Raw genomic sequence first — 15,000 nt, 5'->3', positions numbered from 1 at the left:
TTTTTCTTTCCACGTACATAATGTATGCGCATGCGCAGTAACATTCGTACACACACATACACATGCCTATCTCTTGCTACCAAAAGGAAATAAATAAAATCTTATAATGAAGTTAACAGAGTTAATCACGAGCTTCATTGAGCATCGCCTTTAGTAATAGCATGTCGAAGTCAAAACATGCATAATGCATTTGTACAAAATGTCAGTTGACAAATAGAAATCACGGCAAACGGTTCCATTTTTATTATTGCTTTTTTTTTTAATTGCATACTTCTGCGAAAGCAGTAGAACAAAAGATAGGTTATACCTGACACAGATATATATATATATATATATGTATATGTATATATATATGTTTATATATATGTATATATATATGTTTATATATATGTATATATATGTGTATATATGTATATATAGTTTCTTGTTGACAGACGAGATTAAATAATATTGCTGTTTCTGCATTGTTTATCTTTTTGTTAAGAACTTCAATTTTACTTGCTAATTTACGGTGTTGGACTGATAGTTTGCTGAGAAGCTGTCCGTATGAGGTTGCAACGTTTTGGTCTTGTAAGTTTAGACGAGGACTAAACTTACAAGACGTTTGACCTGAACCTACAACATGGATCCATAAAGAATCACTATAACACCAAACATAATACTTCCCTCACCCGTCAAAACTTAGAAGAAGGAACAGTAATAATAGACAGAGAAAGAGACTCCCGCAGATTAGCATTTATTGAAGCGATTTATATAGCAGAATTAAAACCAACCATGAACATACACGGTATAGACCTCCAGATTCTCCCATCCCACAAGCGGACCTGACCTCACCTCTCCAAGTGATTCCTGATGACTACGTAGCAGCCAATCAGGATGATCGCTTCACACGACACCATCCAAACAATCAGAAATAAAATAGTATATAAACATCACACACACACACACACAAACAATTAGCCTGAAGATGGTCTCCAGAGAAGACCGAAACGTTGCAACCTCATACGGACAGCTACACAGCAAACTATCAGTCCAACACCGTAAATTAGCAAGAGAAATTGAAGTCCTTAACAAAAAGATAAACAATGCAGAAACAGCAATATTATTTAATCTCGTCTGTCAACAAGAAAATATTCTTCCTGGATACACTAATATATGTATATGTATATATATATAAATATATATATATATATATATATATATATATATATATATATATATATATATACACAGATATATATGTATAAATATATGTATATGTATATGTATATGTATATATATGTGTATATATACAGGTATATATGTATATATATATATATATATGTATATATACATATATATATATATATATATATATATATATATATACATATATATATATATAACTTAATTACTGAAGAAACGATGTAAATTCCCTGCCGCCCCTTATACATATATGTTTTCCTAGTACTTTTTTCAGAAACAGATACAGATATGAAAGTCTTGAGTCAATGTAAACAACTAATGTGGAAGGTATAGAGCAGCGTTTGTTAACCAGGATTCCCGGAACCCTAAGGTTCCGCAAAAGGTCCCTAAGGGTTCCGCGAGAACAAGTGAGATGAGCTAATACACTTTTGATTTTTTATCTAATTTCATATACGTAATATAATTAAACACGCACGAAATATCCTTGGTTATTGTGATAATGTAATGTAGACATCATCCTATCTAACCTATTATTACGATGAAAATAAAATGAAAAAGATATTGTGTAGGTGTTTTTTTTTTGTTTTTTGTTTTTTCGCAGGGGTTCCTTAAGACATGCAATTCATTTTAAAGATTGCGCAAAGGTAAAAAGGTTGAGAAACGCTGCTGTATAGAAGAGACAGTTTGCGTTGACGTTGTGCATCAATGTATACCGTGGATTGCTTGTAGCTCTTGGGACAGTGCATTTGTTCTGCTGTGTACATAGGGAGGATGATAGGATAGGATTTCCTGGCTTTAGATTTGTTTAATTTGTCTGTCATCGTGTATTGCAAAGGCTGATGCAAGTTTGTAATAAATTGATACTTTTCCTGTAATTATAGTGTTACTCAAAAGTTCTTGCAAACTGGACCAATGCTTACGTTCGTCGTAGTAATGTTTATAAATATAGCTTAAAAACAATGGAAAATCATGCCTCTTGTAATAATCTTAGTCATCCAAACGCTAGTAGGTGCTGAAAGACGTACACTCTCTTCGGGGGGGGGGGGGGGTCATTCAAAGGCGTATATTAGGTTTGTGTGATCATGGGGTTCTACTGTAGGGGCATGACTATTCCGCATGATAATGAAGAGTTGTAGACCAACAGGGATAATCCCCATCAACTGCTATAATAGCATTGATTCAAGTGGACCCAACCTTCTCCAGTCAGACCCTACGAAATGAACAAGATAAGACTTATCATGAGGATTCAAATATTGTCCATCGGACTCTCGCTGACCCTATAAACCTTCGAATATATAGCCCAGCACGGACACAATACGTCTGGTGAGTGCGAGAAAAATGGTTAAATCAGAGGAAGGTTTTCTGTAATCCTGCTGAGGAAACTCCTCTTACATGCACGCACGCACGCACGCACGCACGCTCGTAAGCACACACAAACACACACACACACATACACACACACAGAGAGAGAGAGAGAGAGAGAGAGAGAGAGAGAGAGAGAGAGAGAGAGAGAGATCACATACGCACGCACAAAGAAACACACTCCGTGATTAAATTCGAGTTTTCTCACGCTTGAGTTGGCGCTGCGCTCCCGGTGTGAAAAGCTTTCACTAATACTACTTGAGTTCTTAGGCAAGGTTATGGGCTGTACACGTGTGTAAAAGTTCAAAGCATCGATCGTACAGTACGTGCTCCTAGCTCACATACGGGATGGGAATGTCTAACGATCACAAGTTCGGCAAGCAATGCAAGACCATAGTCTATCGGACACATTTATCTGAAACGAAGTTTAATTATCTAACTGGCATGACATAATATCATAAGGATATAAGAATGAAGGAGACTACAAGGGACTATAAGGCCTACACTAAGCAGTTCCACGTTCATTATCACCTGTCATCCCCATCCATAAAGTTGTCTAACATTTTTTTTAAACAACTGACAGTTTCAGCGCTCACTACATTGTTCCTAAGTCTATTCCATTCTTTAACCACTATTGTTCAATCAGTTCTTCCCTATTTCCTTCTTAAATCTAAAATTATCCAGTTCTGTCTTATTGTCTTAATATGGTGACCTTATTTGCGTCACCCTTGTTAAAGAATTTTATTCTCTCGAACACCTCTATTAGATCACCCCGCACTCTGCGTCTTTCCAGAGAGTGTAAATTAAGGTGCCTAAGCCTGTTCTCGTAAGGTAAATTTCTGAGCCCATGTATCATTAGGTCATTTCCTCTGCACTGATTCTAGTGAATTGATGTCCATTCTATAGGACGGAGGCCAAAACTGTATCGCATAGTCAAGGATGGGTCTAACTAACGCCAGATAGTTTGGTAAAAACAGTGTCACACATTTTTTGTTCCCTGGTTCTGAGTGTCATTTCCTGGTTTCTTACATCACATTATATATATATATATATATATATATATATATATATATATATATATATATATATACATATATACATATATATACATATATATACATATATATACATATATATACATATATATACATATATATATATACATATATACATATATACATATATATATATATATATATACATATATAATTTAATCAGAAGTTTTGGTTTGTGATCAGAACTTTGATATTTCGAAAGTTTCATAATTAAAAAAACTAACTCATCAGTTCAATAGAGTATATATTTATATGACACAAGCTTATCAAAAACAAACAAGTAAAACAAATGACAGTTATAAAACAACTTAAACACGTTAGAAATGACTGGATTTCCTGGATTTTCGGTTGTAGTCCAAGTCGCATTCCAGCACCAGCCCCCATAATTTTCTCATTGTAGTGACCCTGGTACCTCCGCTCTATCTCTTCCACATCTTGTTGGAATAGCTTGCCTTGTTCTTCTGAGTAGGTGTCCATATTGTCTTTAAATTTGTCCAAGTGAGCGTCTAGCATATGAAGTTTAAGGGACATCCTGCATCCCATGGCGCCAAAAGCCTTTACCTGATCCTGCAGCAGTTGCTGGTAGTTTTCAGCTGTGTGGTTGCCTAGGAAGCCCTTGACAACGCCTATGGAATAGTTCCATGCTGTTCTCTCAATCCTACTGAGCTTATTGGAGAACTCGGTAGACTCAAGCACATTTTTTATCTAAGGTCCAACAAAAATCCCACCTTTGATTTTGGCCTCATACAACTTGGAAAAGAACTCAAGACGGTACTTAAAAGCGGCTGATTCCTGGTTGAGAGCCTTCACGAACTGCTTCATCAACCCCAACTTAATATGCGGTGGCGGCATGAGCACAATCCTGGGATCAACCAGTGGTTCCGACATGACGTTGTATACGCCTCATATACATGACGAGTAGTATCGCCCAGTCATATAACCCACTTCCTCACTAACTCACTGTCCACCACAAGCATCAAACGCTGACCTAAGCACTCCTCTCAAACTAGCCGAGTCAACATTACGTGCTCGTGTGAACAGCACTGTCGACCACCAAACGACACACACACACACACACAGACGAACACACGCGATCAATCTAGTAGCCACCCAGTACTGACATACGATATTACGTATACTGACGGTCCTCCCCTGGATATATAATTAACATGTATGGTAGTAGACATCAATACGTAATTAATGCAGTTGCCCCACCCATGTGGAACAACAGATAAACTAAAGATAAATGTTAAGATCACGATTAAAGGCAACTCAAGATCTTGTCCATTCAGCACTTCCGTTGAACAAAAAGTAGATGCACCAGAGAGCAGACGGTCGGTTCTTGTGACGTGCCCTAGTGTTGTTAAGACTGTGTAACAGAGTGTAACTAAGTATCTTAAAGTGTGAAGAATAAAGAACAAAACTACAAATTGTGTGTGCAAGTAACCCCTTTCTGAGATGATGTAACGACCCCGTTACATCTTGTGTCTACAAGTAACGCTCGATGGAGATCATGTAACGATACCGTTACACCCATCCCGTTACAACGTTCCGGGACCCAACTACAAATTCTGTTCTTTGTTTCTAGTTCTTCCTATTGTAGTGACCATATGTGGCTCTGCTGTCCCAAAGGCAGAGTAAGCAATGGAGTTTAATACAGCCTCCCTAGAGAACAAGCAGGAAAGTCACCTTACTAAAGTCTCCAATGACTTCCCAATTGTATTGATTGTATTTCAGAACTTCCAAGAAGACTTTCACAATGTAGTAGTCTTTCTTCATACAAGCTGAATGGGCAAGGGGCAGCATTGGGAACTTGTTTTCATTGTGGAGAAGGACAACCTTTGAACTTGTAGTAGAGCTGTCTATGAAGAGCCGCTACTCCTTGGGCACAAACGACATCCCAATATCGTCAAACAGTTCAGGCACATAATGACAGAAGCAGAGGCCATCCCTAAGTATGTAAAAGCATGATAAAGGTTCGTGCCGACTTCTCTGACTTGTCACCTGCACCTCCTCCTTGACCACTGCTTCATCCTAGGGGTGAATAGCTCTGCAGTGGACTTGGTCAGACACCATATCTCTGACCAAATTATCTACTTCTTTTTTATTTATGAAGTGAGGAACTTTCTCTGGTACCTCAGGTAGGTAAACCAAATCCTCAGCATCCATCTCCTCTTCATCAAAATACTTGTCTTAGACTTCACCTCGAGCAGGTGGCACTGGCACGGGATAGTTGGAGCAGTGAGGAATTGGAGCAATTGATGATGGGAGATCTGGGAATACACAGCAGCATCATTCTTTCCTTTCCGTCTCTTGCTAACATCTACCATACAAAAAAGCAGTTTGTGGAGTAGCCTATTGGCTCTAGCTAGACTCGTGGGATGAAGAATTTCAGGGACCTTTTTTTCATCTCGCAGCCACCCTTCCAGCGTCTTCTTATAGTGATCAAAACAGTACTGAGGGGCCCAAGGCTTATTACTGGTCCCCAACGGGCATTCCGAAGTACTTCTGACAGACTTCACAAACCTTCACCCATGTTTTCAAGGGGTCTTTTCTGCCTTTCTTCTTTATATACTCGCCGCATATATAACAGAAAGAGTCAGGGGGTGCCAGCAGCCCCTTGAAGCTATCTGAAAATATAGAAATATTTACAATAAAAAAAATATGGATCATATGGATTAGAGAGTATAAATTATAAACATGTTAAATGCACATGCATGTATAAAATAGGTAAGGTAATCCAGGCTATAGTCACCAAACTTTGAAAAAATAGTACCAAATTGCACCAATATGACATAAATTGCTTTTACTGCAATTCTAAAATTCTATTAGGTTGAATGCTAATTGCTAGCCTAGAATTTTTATAAACCCAAACTTATAACTATTAGCATTTTCGTATTTTTATTATTTGAAACATAAGTAACATAAAAAGCCAGGAACAGATTTTATTTTATCTATCTATTTTATTTTATTTAATTTATACATGGTGTAATTACCTCTGCACTTTTATTCGTATCCGTCCTAGCAATGAACCCTAATGCTCTGTTAACTTTATTCCTGGCGCTAATGCACTGTTTCCTGAATTTAAAATCAGGAATCACTAGAACCCCAAAGCCTCCACTCAGTTTTCTGTAAAAAAAAAAAAAAAAAAAAAATCTACTTAAGCTATACCTGCTTTCTGGGTTGTGTAAATTTACGTTTAACACGCTGCACTTTGAGATATTAAAGTCCATTTGCCATTTCACAGATCATAGGAACAATTTGTTAAGATCCTCCTACAGGATCTCTGCGTCTTCTCTTGACCTAATTAGGCGTCCTATTTTAGTGTCGTCCGCAAAATTACTAGCATCAATATTAATCCCATTGTCCAAGTCGTTTATATACATATTGAACGATAAGGGAGCAAAAACTGAGCTAGCTCCACTAGAAACACTCCCCCTTTTAGATTACAAAGGATTACAAAGGCAAAGCATGCCGACAGGAGACCTTTTGATCCATATCTAGGTCGGATGCAAAAATTACACCGATTATGGTGACCAGCAGTTTCCTGTCACTGATCCAAGCTTTAATCCATTCAAACAATTTTCCTCCTATACCATGGGTTGTGACTTTATTTATTAGTCTCTGATGGCGCACTTTGTCTAATGTTTTGCAAAAGTAAAGGTAAATAACATCGTATCATTCATTGTTATCTGACCCCTTGTAGACATTAGTGTAAAAAGATGGAAGATTAGTTACGCATGACATAGCATTGGAGAACCAATGATGTGAGTCACAAATAATATTATATCTCACGACGTGATCTTTTATTCTGAATTAGTTATTATTGATTTAAACATTTCACCTATAACTGATGTCAAATTGACTGGCCTTTCTTTGTATAGTCTCTCTTTTTGAAAACAGAAACAATATTTGCCTGCCTCCAAGCAATATGCACAAAACTGGTCGCAGATTTCAAAGTTACACTCTTTAAGCACTCTCGGAAAAATTTCGTCTGGACCAGGGATTTTGTAGCTTTAAGTCTATTAATTTGTTTGACTACTTCTACCTTACTAATGCTGATGCTAGTTAGTCTACTTCCTGCATCCCCACTGAAAACTGAGTCGTACCCAGGTACCAAATCTAACCTCTCCTTTGTAAACACCGTGAGAAAATATTTGTTAAACGCCTCACTTATTTTTCCTCCGAATCTATCATGACATCTTTGTTGTTTTTTAATTGAGTCTATCCTTTCCCCATTTCTCTGTTCTGTAGAGGCAAAAGAAGCCGTTTGGTTTGGGTCTCGCTTGTCTAGCAACCTTAATTTCATAGTTACGTTTCGCTGTGCGTGTGTTCTATTTAACTAGTCTAGCTACATCGTTATATTTAGATCTAAGGTGTGTTTCCCCGTTATTCTATTCTAGTGTAGAGCAAGAGTACCAAAGTCCTTTGATATCATCAACCCTTTTGGACAGTCGTTATAGAGTAATTAATTCCGTCCTTGATTTTCAAACGACATTGCTGAGATTCAGTTTAGAAGTTGTTTGTTTGTTGTTTTGACAAAAATTTCTTTTCCATGATTTTCTTTTGCTGGAGATCCGCAGCCATCAGGAATCTGGCAGCAGCAAGCGGTGCAGCCTACAGGTCACTAAGTGAAAAAAAAAATTGAGGTGCTGTTTGAAAAGAGTAAATACATATGCTATCTTCAGTGTAAAGATTGAATTTAGGGTAAAGAGCAACCGGTGTCATTGCCAGTTTAATTATGTGTTTGTAATGAGTTAATATGGGGCGATGACTTAACTGTAGGCGTGCCAAAGCAATTCTTACTCGTCTTGGTAATGACTATTCTGCTGTATTGATTTCTGAGGCAGTATGGTGAAGTTCAGAATTTGGCAATATATTTTCATATTGACGTATTAAGGATTACTGGAGTTTATATTGTCTAGGTGCTACTGGTTAGTTTTTAAATTGGGTTTTGTTTGTGTTAGGAGTGAAAAGGTTTGAAGATTTTCGAAGAACTCTATGATTACTATTTCTATATAGTACTCTAGAAGTAAGATTTTTGTTTCTGAATATAGACATTCTATTGGCCTTGACCTAGTGCAACAGGTTGTTATTCTTCATCCGTTGTATTGTGATGTTTGTAGGATGTCTCTCATTGTTTTATCTAGTTTAGCTTTACTAGTTGTAAGTAAAGAAGTGAGTAGGTTGTAGAGTAGATTCACAGAGGATTCTTAAATATATATACATATATATATGTATATATATATATGCAGTATATATATATATATATATATATATATGTATGTGTGTGTGTGTGTGTGTGTGTGTGTGTGTGTGTGTGTGTGTGTGTGTGTGTGTGTGTGTGTATGTGTGTGCGTGTGTGTGTGCGTGTGCGTGTGTGTGTGTGTGTGTGTGTATTGTATATATATATACATATATATATATATGTATATATATATGTATATATACATATATATACATATATATATGTATATATATATATACATATATAGATGTACATACATACATATATGTATATATATATATATATATGCATATGTGTGTATATATATATGTATATATATATGATTATTTCTAAGCTTTCTTCACGTTTTTCTTCCCTTCTATGTAATGCTCTTAAACTCCAGGTGTCAACAGACCACAGCTCTCATTAAGTGTAGCAAAATTTGAAGTATTCACATAAATTGGCTTCAAATGTTCAAATTTAGACATAAGTGACTGAAATACTCTGTCTTTTTCGTTATTTTTTTCAATTGTATTGCTTAAAGATTCTTACGAAATAGGGCTCAAGCGCAATCATTCATAAAATTCTTTTTTATCATTTGTCTTTCAATAACGAACGGGAAGTCACTTGCCTGCTGCATCGAACAAATGGAACACTTGCAGCGGAGGTAGCCGGTGTGTCATTATAATATTTTTTATAAAAATTTGTAAAAAAAATTATCTTAATTCTTCATATCTTTTATCTTCCATCGTGATAACGTTTGTGTCAACATAAAAGTTGTAATGTAATCTACGTTTTTTATCATATTAAATTCACCAAGCGAAAAAGTTATAAGTGTGTGGGGTTGGTCTCGACGATCAGATCAGTAATCCTTTTTTGCTATGAAAAAATGACATTTTTCTCTAAAACAATGCATATATTTGATTTTTTTATGAGTAGCGTCATACTATTTTACAATATTTTATTAAACTATTGTAATGAGGTTTTTCGGGGCATTTCATTAACCCTTTTCCTACGACAGCAGGGTAGGACTTGAAATTTAGGTTTAAGAATGAAATAGGCAAGAATTGGTGTACCAACAGAGTGGTTAACTAATACAATAGATTTAGTAACCATATAGTGAGTGCTGAAACTATCGATTGTTTTAGGGGAAGGTGAGATAATTTCATTGATGGGATTGATAGGTGGTAAGGGACATGGAACTACCTAGTGTGGGCCTTTGGTCTCCTGCAGTCTCCTCTATTTTTATGTTCCTATGTATGATGATTACGTTTACAAATTTTACTGTAACTAATGTCGGACGTTTTCATTGAGCTGAGGGGACGTTATCGCTGCGAAGGAGATGTGATCTTGTCGACTTCAATGCTTTGATGCACAGAGAGATTGTGTTGAGACCCGGGTGCTTCTTCCTCTTTTCAATATTTTTTTTATTCTCCATCTGCCTATTCTTCTTCGTCTTCCTATTCTTCTTCTTCTCCCTACTCTACATCTTCTTTTTCTTCTTCTTCTTCTTCTTCTTCTTCTTCTTCTTCTTCTTCTTCTTCTTCTTCTTCTTCTTCTTCTTCTTCTTCTTCTTCTTCTTCTTCTTCTTCTTCTTCTTCTTCTTCTTCCTATTCTTCTTCTTCCTCTTCTTCCTCTTCTCTCTGTTCCTCTTCATCTACTTTCTCTTCTTTCTCTTCATATTTTTCTTTTTTCTTTCTTTCTTCTTTTTTATCTTTTTCTATATCTGTTTCTCTCTTCCTTTCTCAGCAGTGAATTCTGGCTCAATTGTCCATTGATTAATCTCATTTAGGTCAGAGTTTGCTCGAAACTGCCGAATGGAAACCGCCACACATGGAGATCGTCTTGACGAAAGGCAGCCTGGAGCTATGATCTCTCTACATTAACAGTTCTATCACCGGGATTCGAGCCATAGTCTGTGCGAGTTCTACTACAAGGCTAGGACGCTAGCTACCATGACAAGCATGATGTACAAAAAGAATATTCTGAAACTTGCCCTATACAATCCACGACATCAACTCACATGACGTGGCTTGTAGTCTTAAATTCACTGAGACTTACTGTATATTCAGTAAATTCATCCGACAACTATGTGGAGTTATAAGAGTTAGTTTAAAAACTTCTGCCACAAATGCAGATCTTCTAGAGTACACTCCGACCAAGATACAAGACCACCCTGAGCAAAGACCCCTACAAATATAAATAAATAAATAAATAAAAAATGGAAGAAGACGACATTTTTCAGTCGAAATTATTTCCAGAGTGAGATGTAAATCAAGAAAATTTATGGAAAACGCAGAGGAATAACTTCCTATAGCAGTCAAACATATATATAATATATATATATATATATATATATATATTTATATATATATATATATATATATACATATATACATATATACTGTATATATATAATATATATATATATATATATATATATATATATATATATAGAGAGAGAGAGAGAGAGAGAGAGAGAGAGAGAAAGAGTATATATATATATATATATATATATAAACACACATACACACGCACACACACATACACTCCCACGCGCGCACACACACACACACACACACACACACAAACACACACACACAAACACACACACACACACACACACACACACACACACACACACACACACACACACACACACACACACACACACACACACACACACACACACACACACACACACACACACACACACACACACACACACACACACACACACACACACACACACACACACACACACACACATATATATATATATATATATATGTATATATATGTATATATATACTGGATATATATATATATATATATATATATATATATATATATATATATATATAAACAGACATGTAGTAGCACAGTTGGTAGCCGAAAAATAGAATCTACTTTTATTCTAAGTTTATTTCTCCGACTGTGGGTTTCTTAGGTGTCATATATATATACATACATACACACGCACACACACACGCACACACACACACACATACATATATATATATGTATATATATATATATATATATATATATATATATATATATGTATATATATATGTATATGCATATATATACAGAATATGCATATATATATGTATATATATACAGTATATATATGTAATTATATATATATTTATATATATATGTATATATATATATACATATATATTTATTCTTATATTTATATATAGATATATATTTATATATATTTACATATATATGCTGGTACATTGTGACAAGTGAATGAAGGTGGAAAAAGAAGTCACGGGTCTAGTTCCGAGTTCCTGAGTTTATTCTTGACCGGTTTCGCTCTATGCCTCTTCAGAGGAAACCGGTCAGGAATAAACTCAGTAACTTGGAACTAGACCCGTGACTTCTTTTTCCACCTTCATCATATATATATATATATACATGTATATATACATATATATATATATATACATATATATATGTATGTATATATGTGTATATATATAGACATATATATATATATATGTGTGTGTGTGTGTGTGTGTGTGTGTGTGTGTGTGTGTGTGTGTGTGTGTGTGTGTGTGTGTGTGTGTGTGTGTGTGTGTGTGTGTGTGTGTGTGTGTGTGTGTGTGTGTGTGTGTGTGTGTGTGTGTGTGTGTGTGCATCATATCATTTACATACAGGAAAAAGCTAAGAAATCTCTTTGCTAACACCAATGCTCTTAACGCCACTTGTAAAGATAACATATATAACACAACAAAAAGCCCAACCACCACCATCTCATTTACAAAGATAAATATCCACACCGTCATCAGCACGGCTTTTAACACGTGAAAACATTACTTCCAGAAAAACAACACAAAAAAAGGTTTTTCCCCCTACAACACCACTCCACCAATGAAGGTACACAAGCAACAGAACCAGCTACTATAAAGCCAACGCCTACGGTTCTGTGTCAAATACAAAGCCACCAGTTACAAATCCAGAGATACGAGGAGTAGACACATATACAAGATACACGCTACTGCAACCCACGAAATGATTGTATCAATTAATCCTGATTGTGTGTCAGGCCATTTTCAGGATTTGTTCTGGCTAAAGATAGAGCCATGGTTCCTAAATTATGTTATATGTCGCCCCCTTTTATATTTGCTTTCAACAAACTAACACGCCCACACGCCAAACACTTTTTTTTTTTTTGGTAGTCATGTGAAGTTACATATTTTTTTCTATTTATACATCTTCTACTTATCTATCTGATTAGAAAATGGGTTGGGATGACGGCGAATACTGTACGTATTCTTGGAATTATGTCATTGTTCTTATTAAAAATATATAATTTAATATATGATATAATTCAGGGTTTGTTCTAACCCCAGGATATTTCATTCAGCTTAGAAGAGTCCCTGAGACTGAAGGTCGGAATGGTTGAATCGACTGTGAGCAAGACACTAAATCGAACAGATCTAGGCTATTTGGGCGGAAGCCAGACCTCAAGCTGAACAACATCCTCTGGTATATCTCGGAACGTAGAGCTCAGCTCGGTGCTGAAGTGGTTAAACATGTAAACAAACCAAGACCTCTTGGTCGCAAGTCTTCCTTTCACTTTCGAAAAAGTGGAAGTACCTCTCCTTCACCTATGAAAAGAAGGTGTGCCTCAGATGAGCCTAGCTACCCACAAGGAGGGAAATGTGGAGAGAGCTTAAAGCATTATGTAGAACACGGTGGAAGACGGTACAAAACAGTTGCATTAACACACAAAGGAGCAACACAGAGCAAGTGTAAGTAAAAACATAGAAGAAGACAGCGTACAACAGTAGCAATAAGATGTAGAAGATGGTGGATGACAAAACAGGGGTAATAAAACAATAGAGCAAAGCGTAAAGCAAAAGTGATTATGAAATGGAAGAAAGCATAACATTGTTTAGAACATAGAGAAAGAAAATGGTAACATAAGGGGTGGCTTAAATTAGCAGTAACGATACAACAGAAGACAGCATAACCCAAGAAATTAGGATTACGGATCTACCAGGAGAGAGCAAAGAACGTTATAACGAACAAGATAAACGACAACACAAAACAAAGGACAGCACAAAGCAGGAGTAGTACTACAAGAAGGAACATGGCAAAACGAAGTAATAAAATAAAGAAACAGAGCGCAGTGAAACATAGCTAAAGTAATGAAAAAAGGGCACAGAAAAAAATCAAAGAAATAGGACAAGTAAGACCGTAGCAACCCAAGAAAGAGCACGTAGCACTCACAGGAACACAACATGGGTCATCATAAAACAACAACAATAACACAAAAGGAAAAAAGAATAAAGCACCTTAAGAAAATTGAACCTGGACCAAATACATAAACAAAACTAGGGAGTATGGCCATGTTCAGCAGCAAAGGAATAAACAGAACATAACAAAGGTGACAGTGAATCAAGAAAAAAGAGAAGAAAAGTAACCACATAATCAATACAATGGAAAGGTACAATAACACCACAAGGAAATGGAGACAGAAAGAGTAGGGTAGAGACATTGATTTCTAAACTCGTGGAAACAAGGAGAAAGAGTGGGGAGCTTGGAGTGGCGGGGAGGGGGGACATCTGGCAGACCCGCACGGACAAGCCACTTGGGGAAAAGGCCAAAAAGGCCAAATAACGAGATCTCTTGGATAAAAATGGGTAAACAGCCCCATAAGTCTCCGAGGGCAGCAGTCGCTATTCACCAGCCCTATCATACTCGAACAAAGGACCAGGCAACAACCATTCGCTCCTGACGACCACCATCTCAGGTTTTCTGCTGGTCATGACTATCCCTCCATCTATCTGTCTGTCTTTCTATCTATCAATCTCTCTACTAGCTGTCTGTCTATCTCTCTACCTATCTATCTGTCTATCTATCTCTCTACCTATCTGTCTGTCTATCTATCTCTAACTATCTGTCTGTCTATCTCTCTACCTATATGTCTGTCTATCTATCTATCTATCTATCTATCTATCTATCTATCTATCTATCTATCTATCTATCTATCTATCTATCTATCTATCTATCTATCTGTCTATCTATCTATCTATCTATCTATCTATCTATCTATCTATCTATTTATCTATCTATCTATCTATCTATCTATCTATCTATCTATCTATCTATCTATCTATCTATCTATCTATCTATCTATCTATCTATCTA

Source organism: Oratosquilla oratoria, chromosome 36, assembly GCF_046742065.1.
Source record: "Oratosquilla oratoria isolate Oo_2021 chromosome 36, ASM4674206v1, whole genome shotgun sequence".
Classification (NCBI taxonomy): domain Eukaryota; kingdom Metazoa; phylum Arthropoda; class Malacostraca; order Stomatopoda; family Squillidae; genus Oratosquilla; species Oratosquilla oratoria.
Note: the sequence above shows the minus strand (reverse complement) of the source record.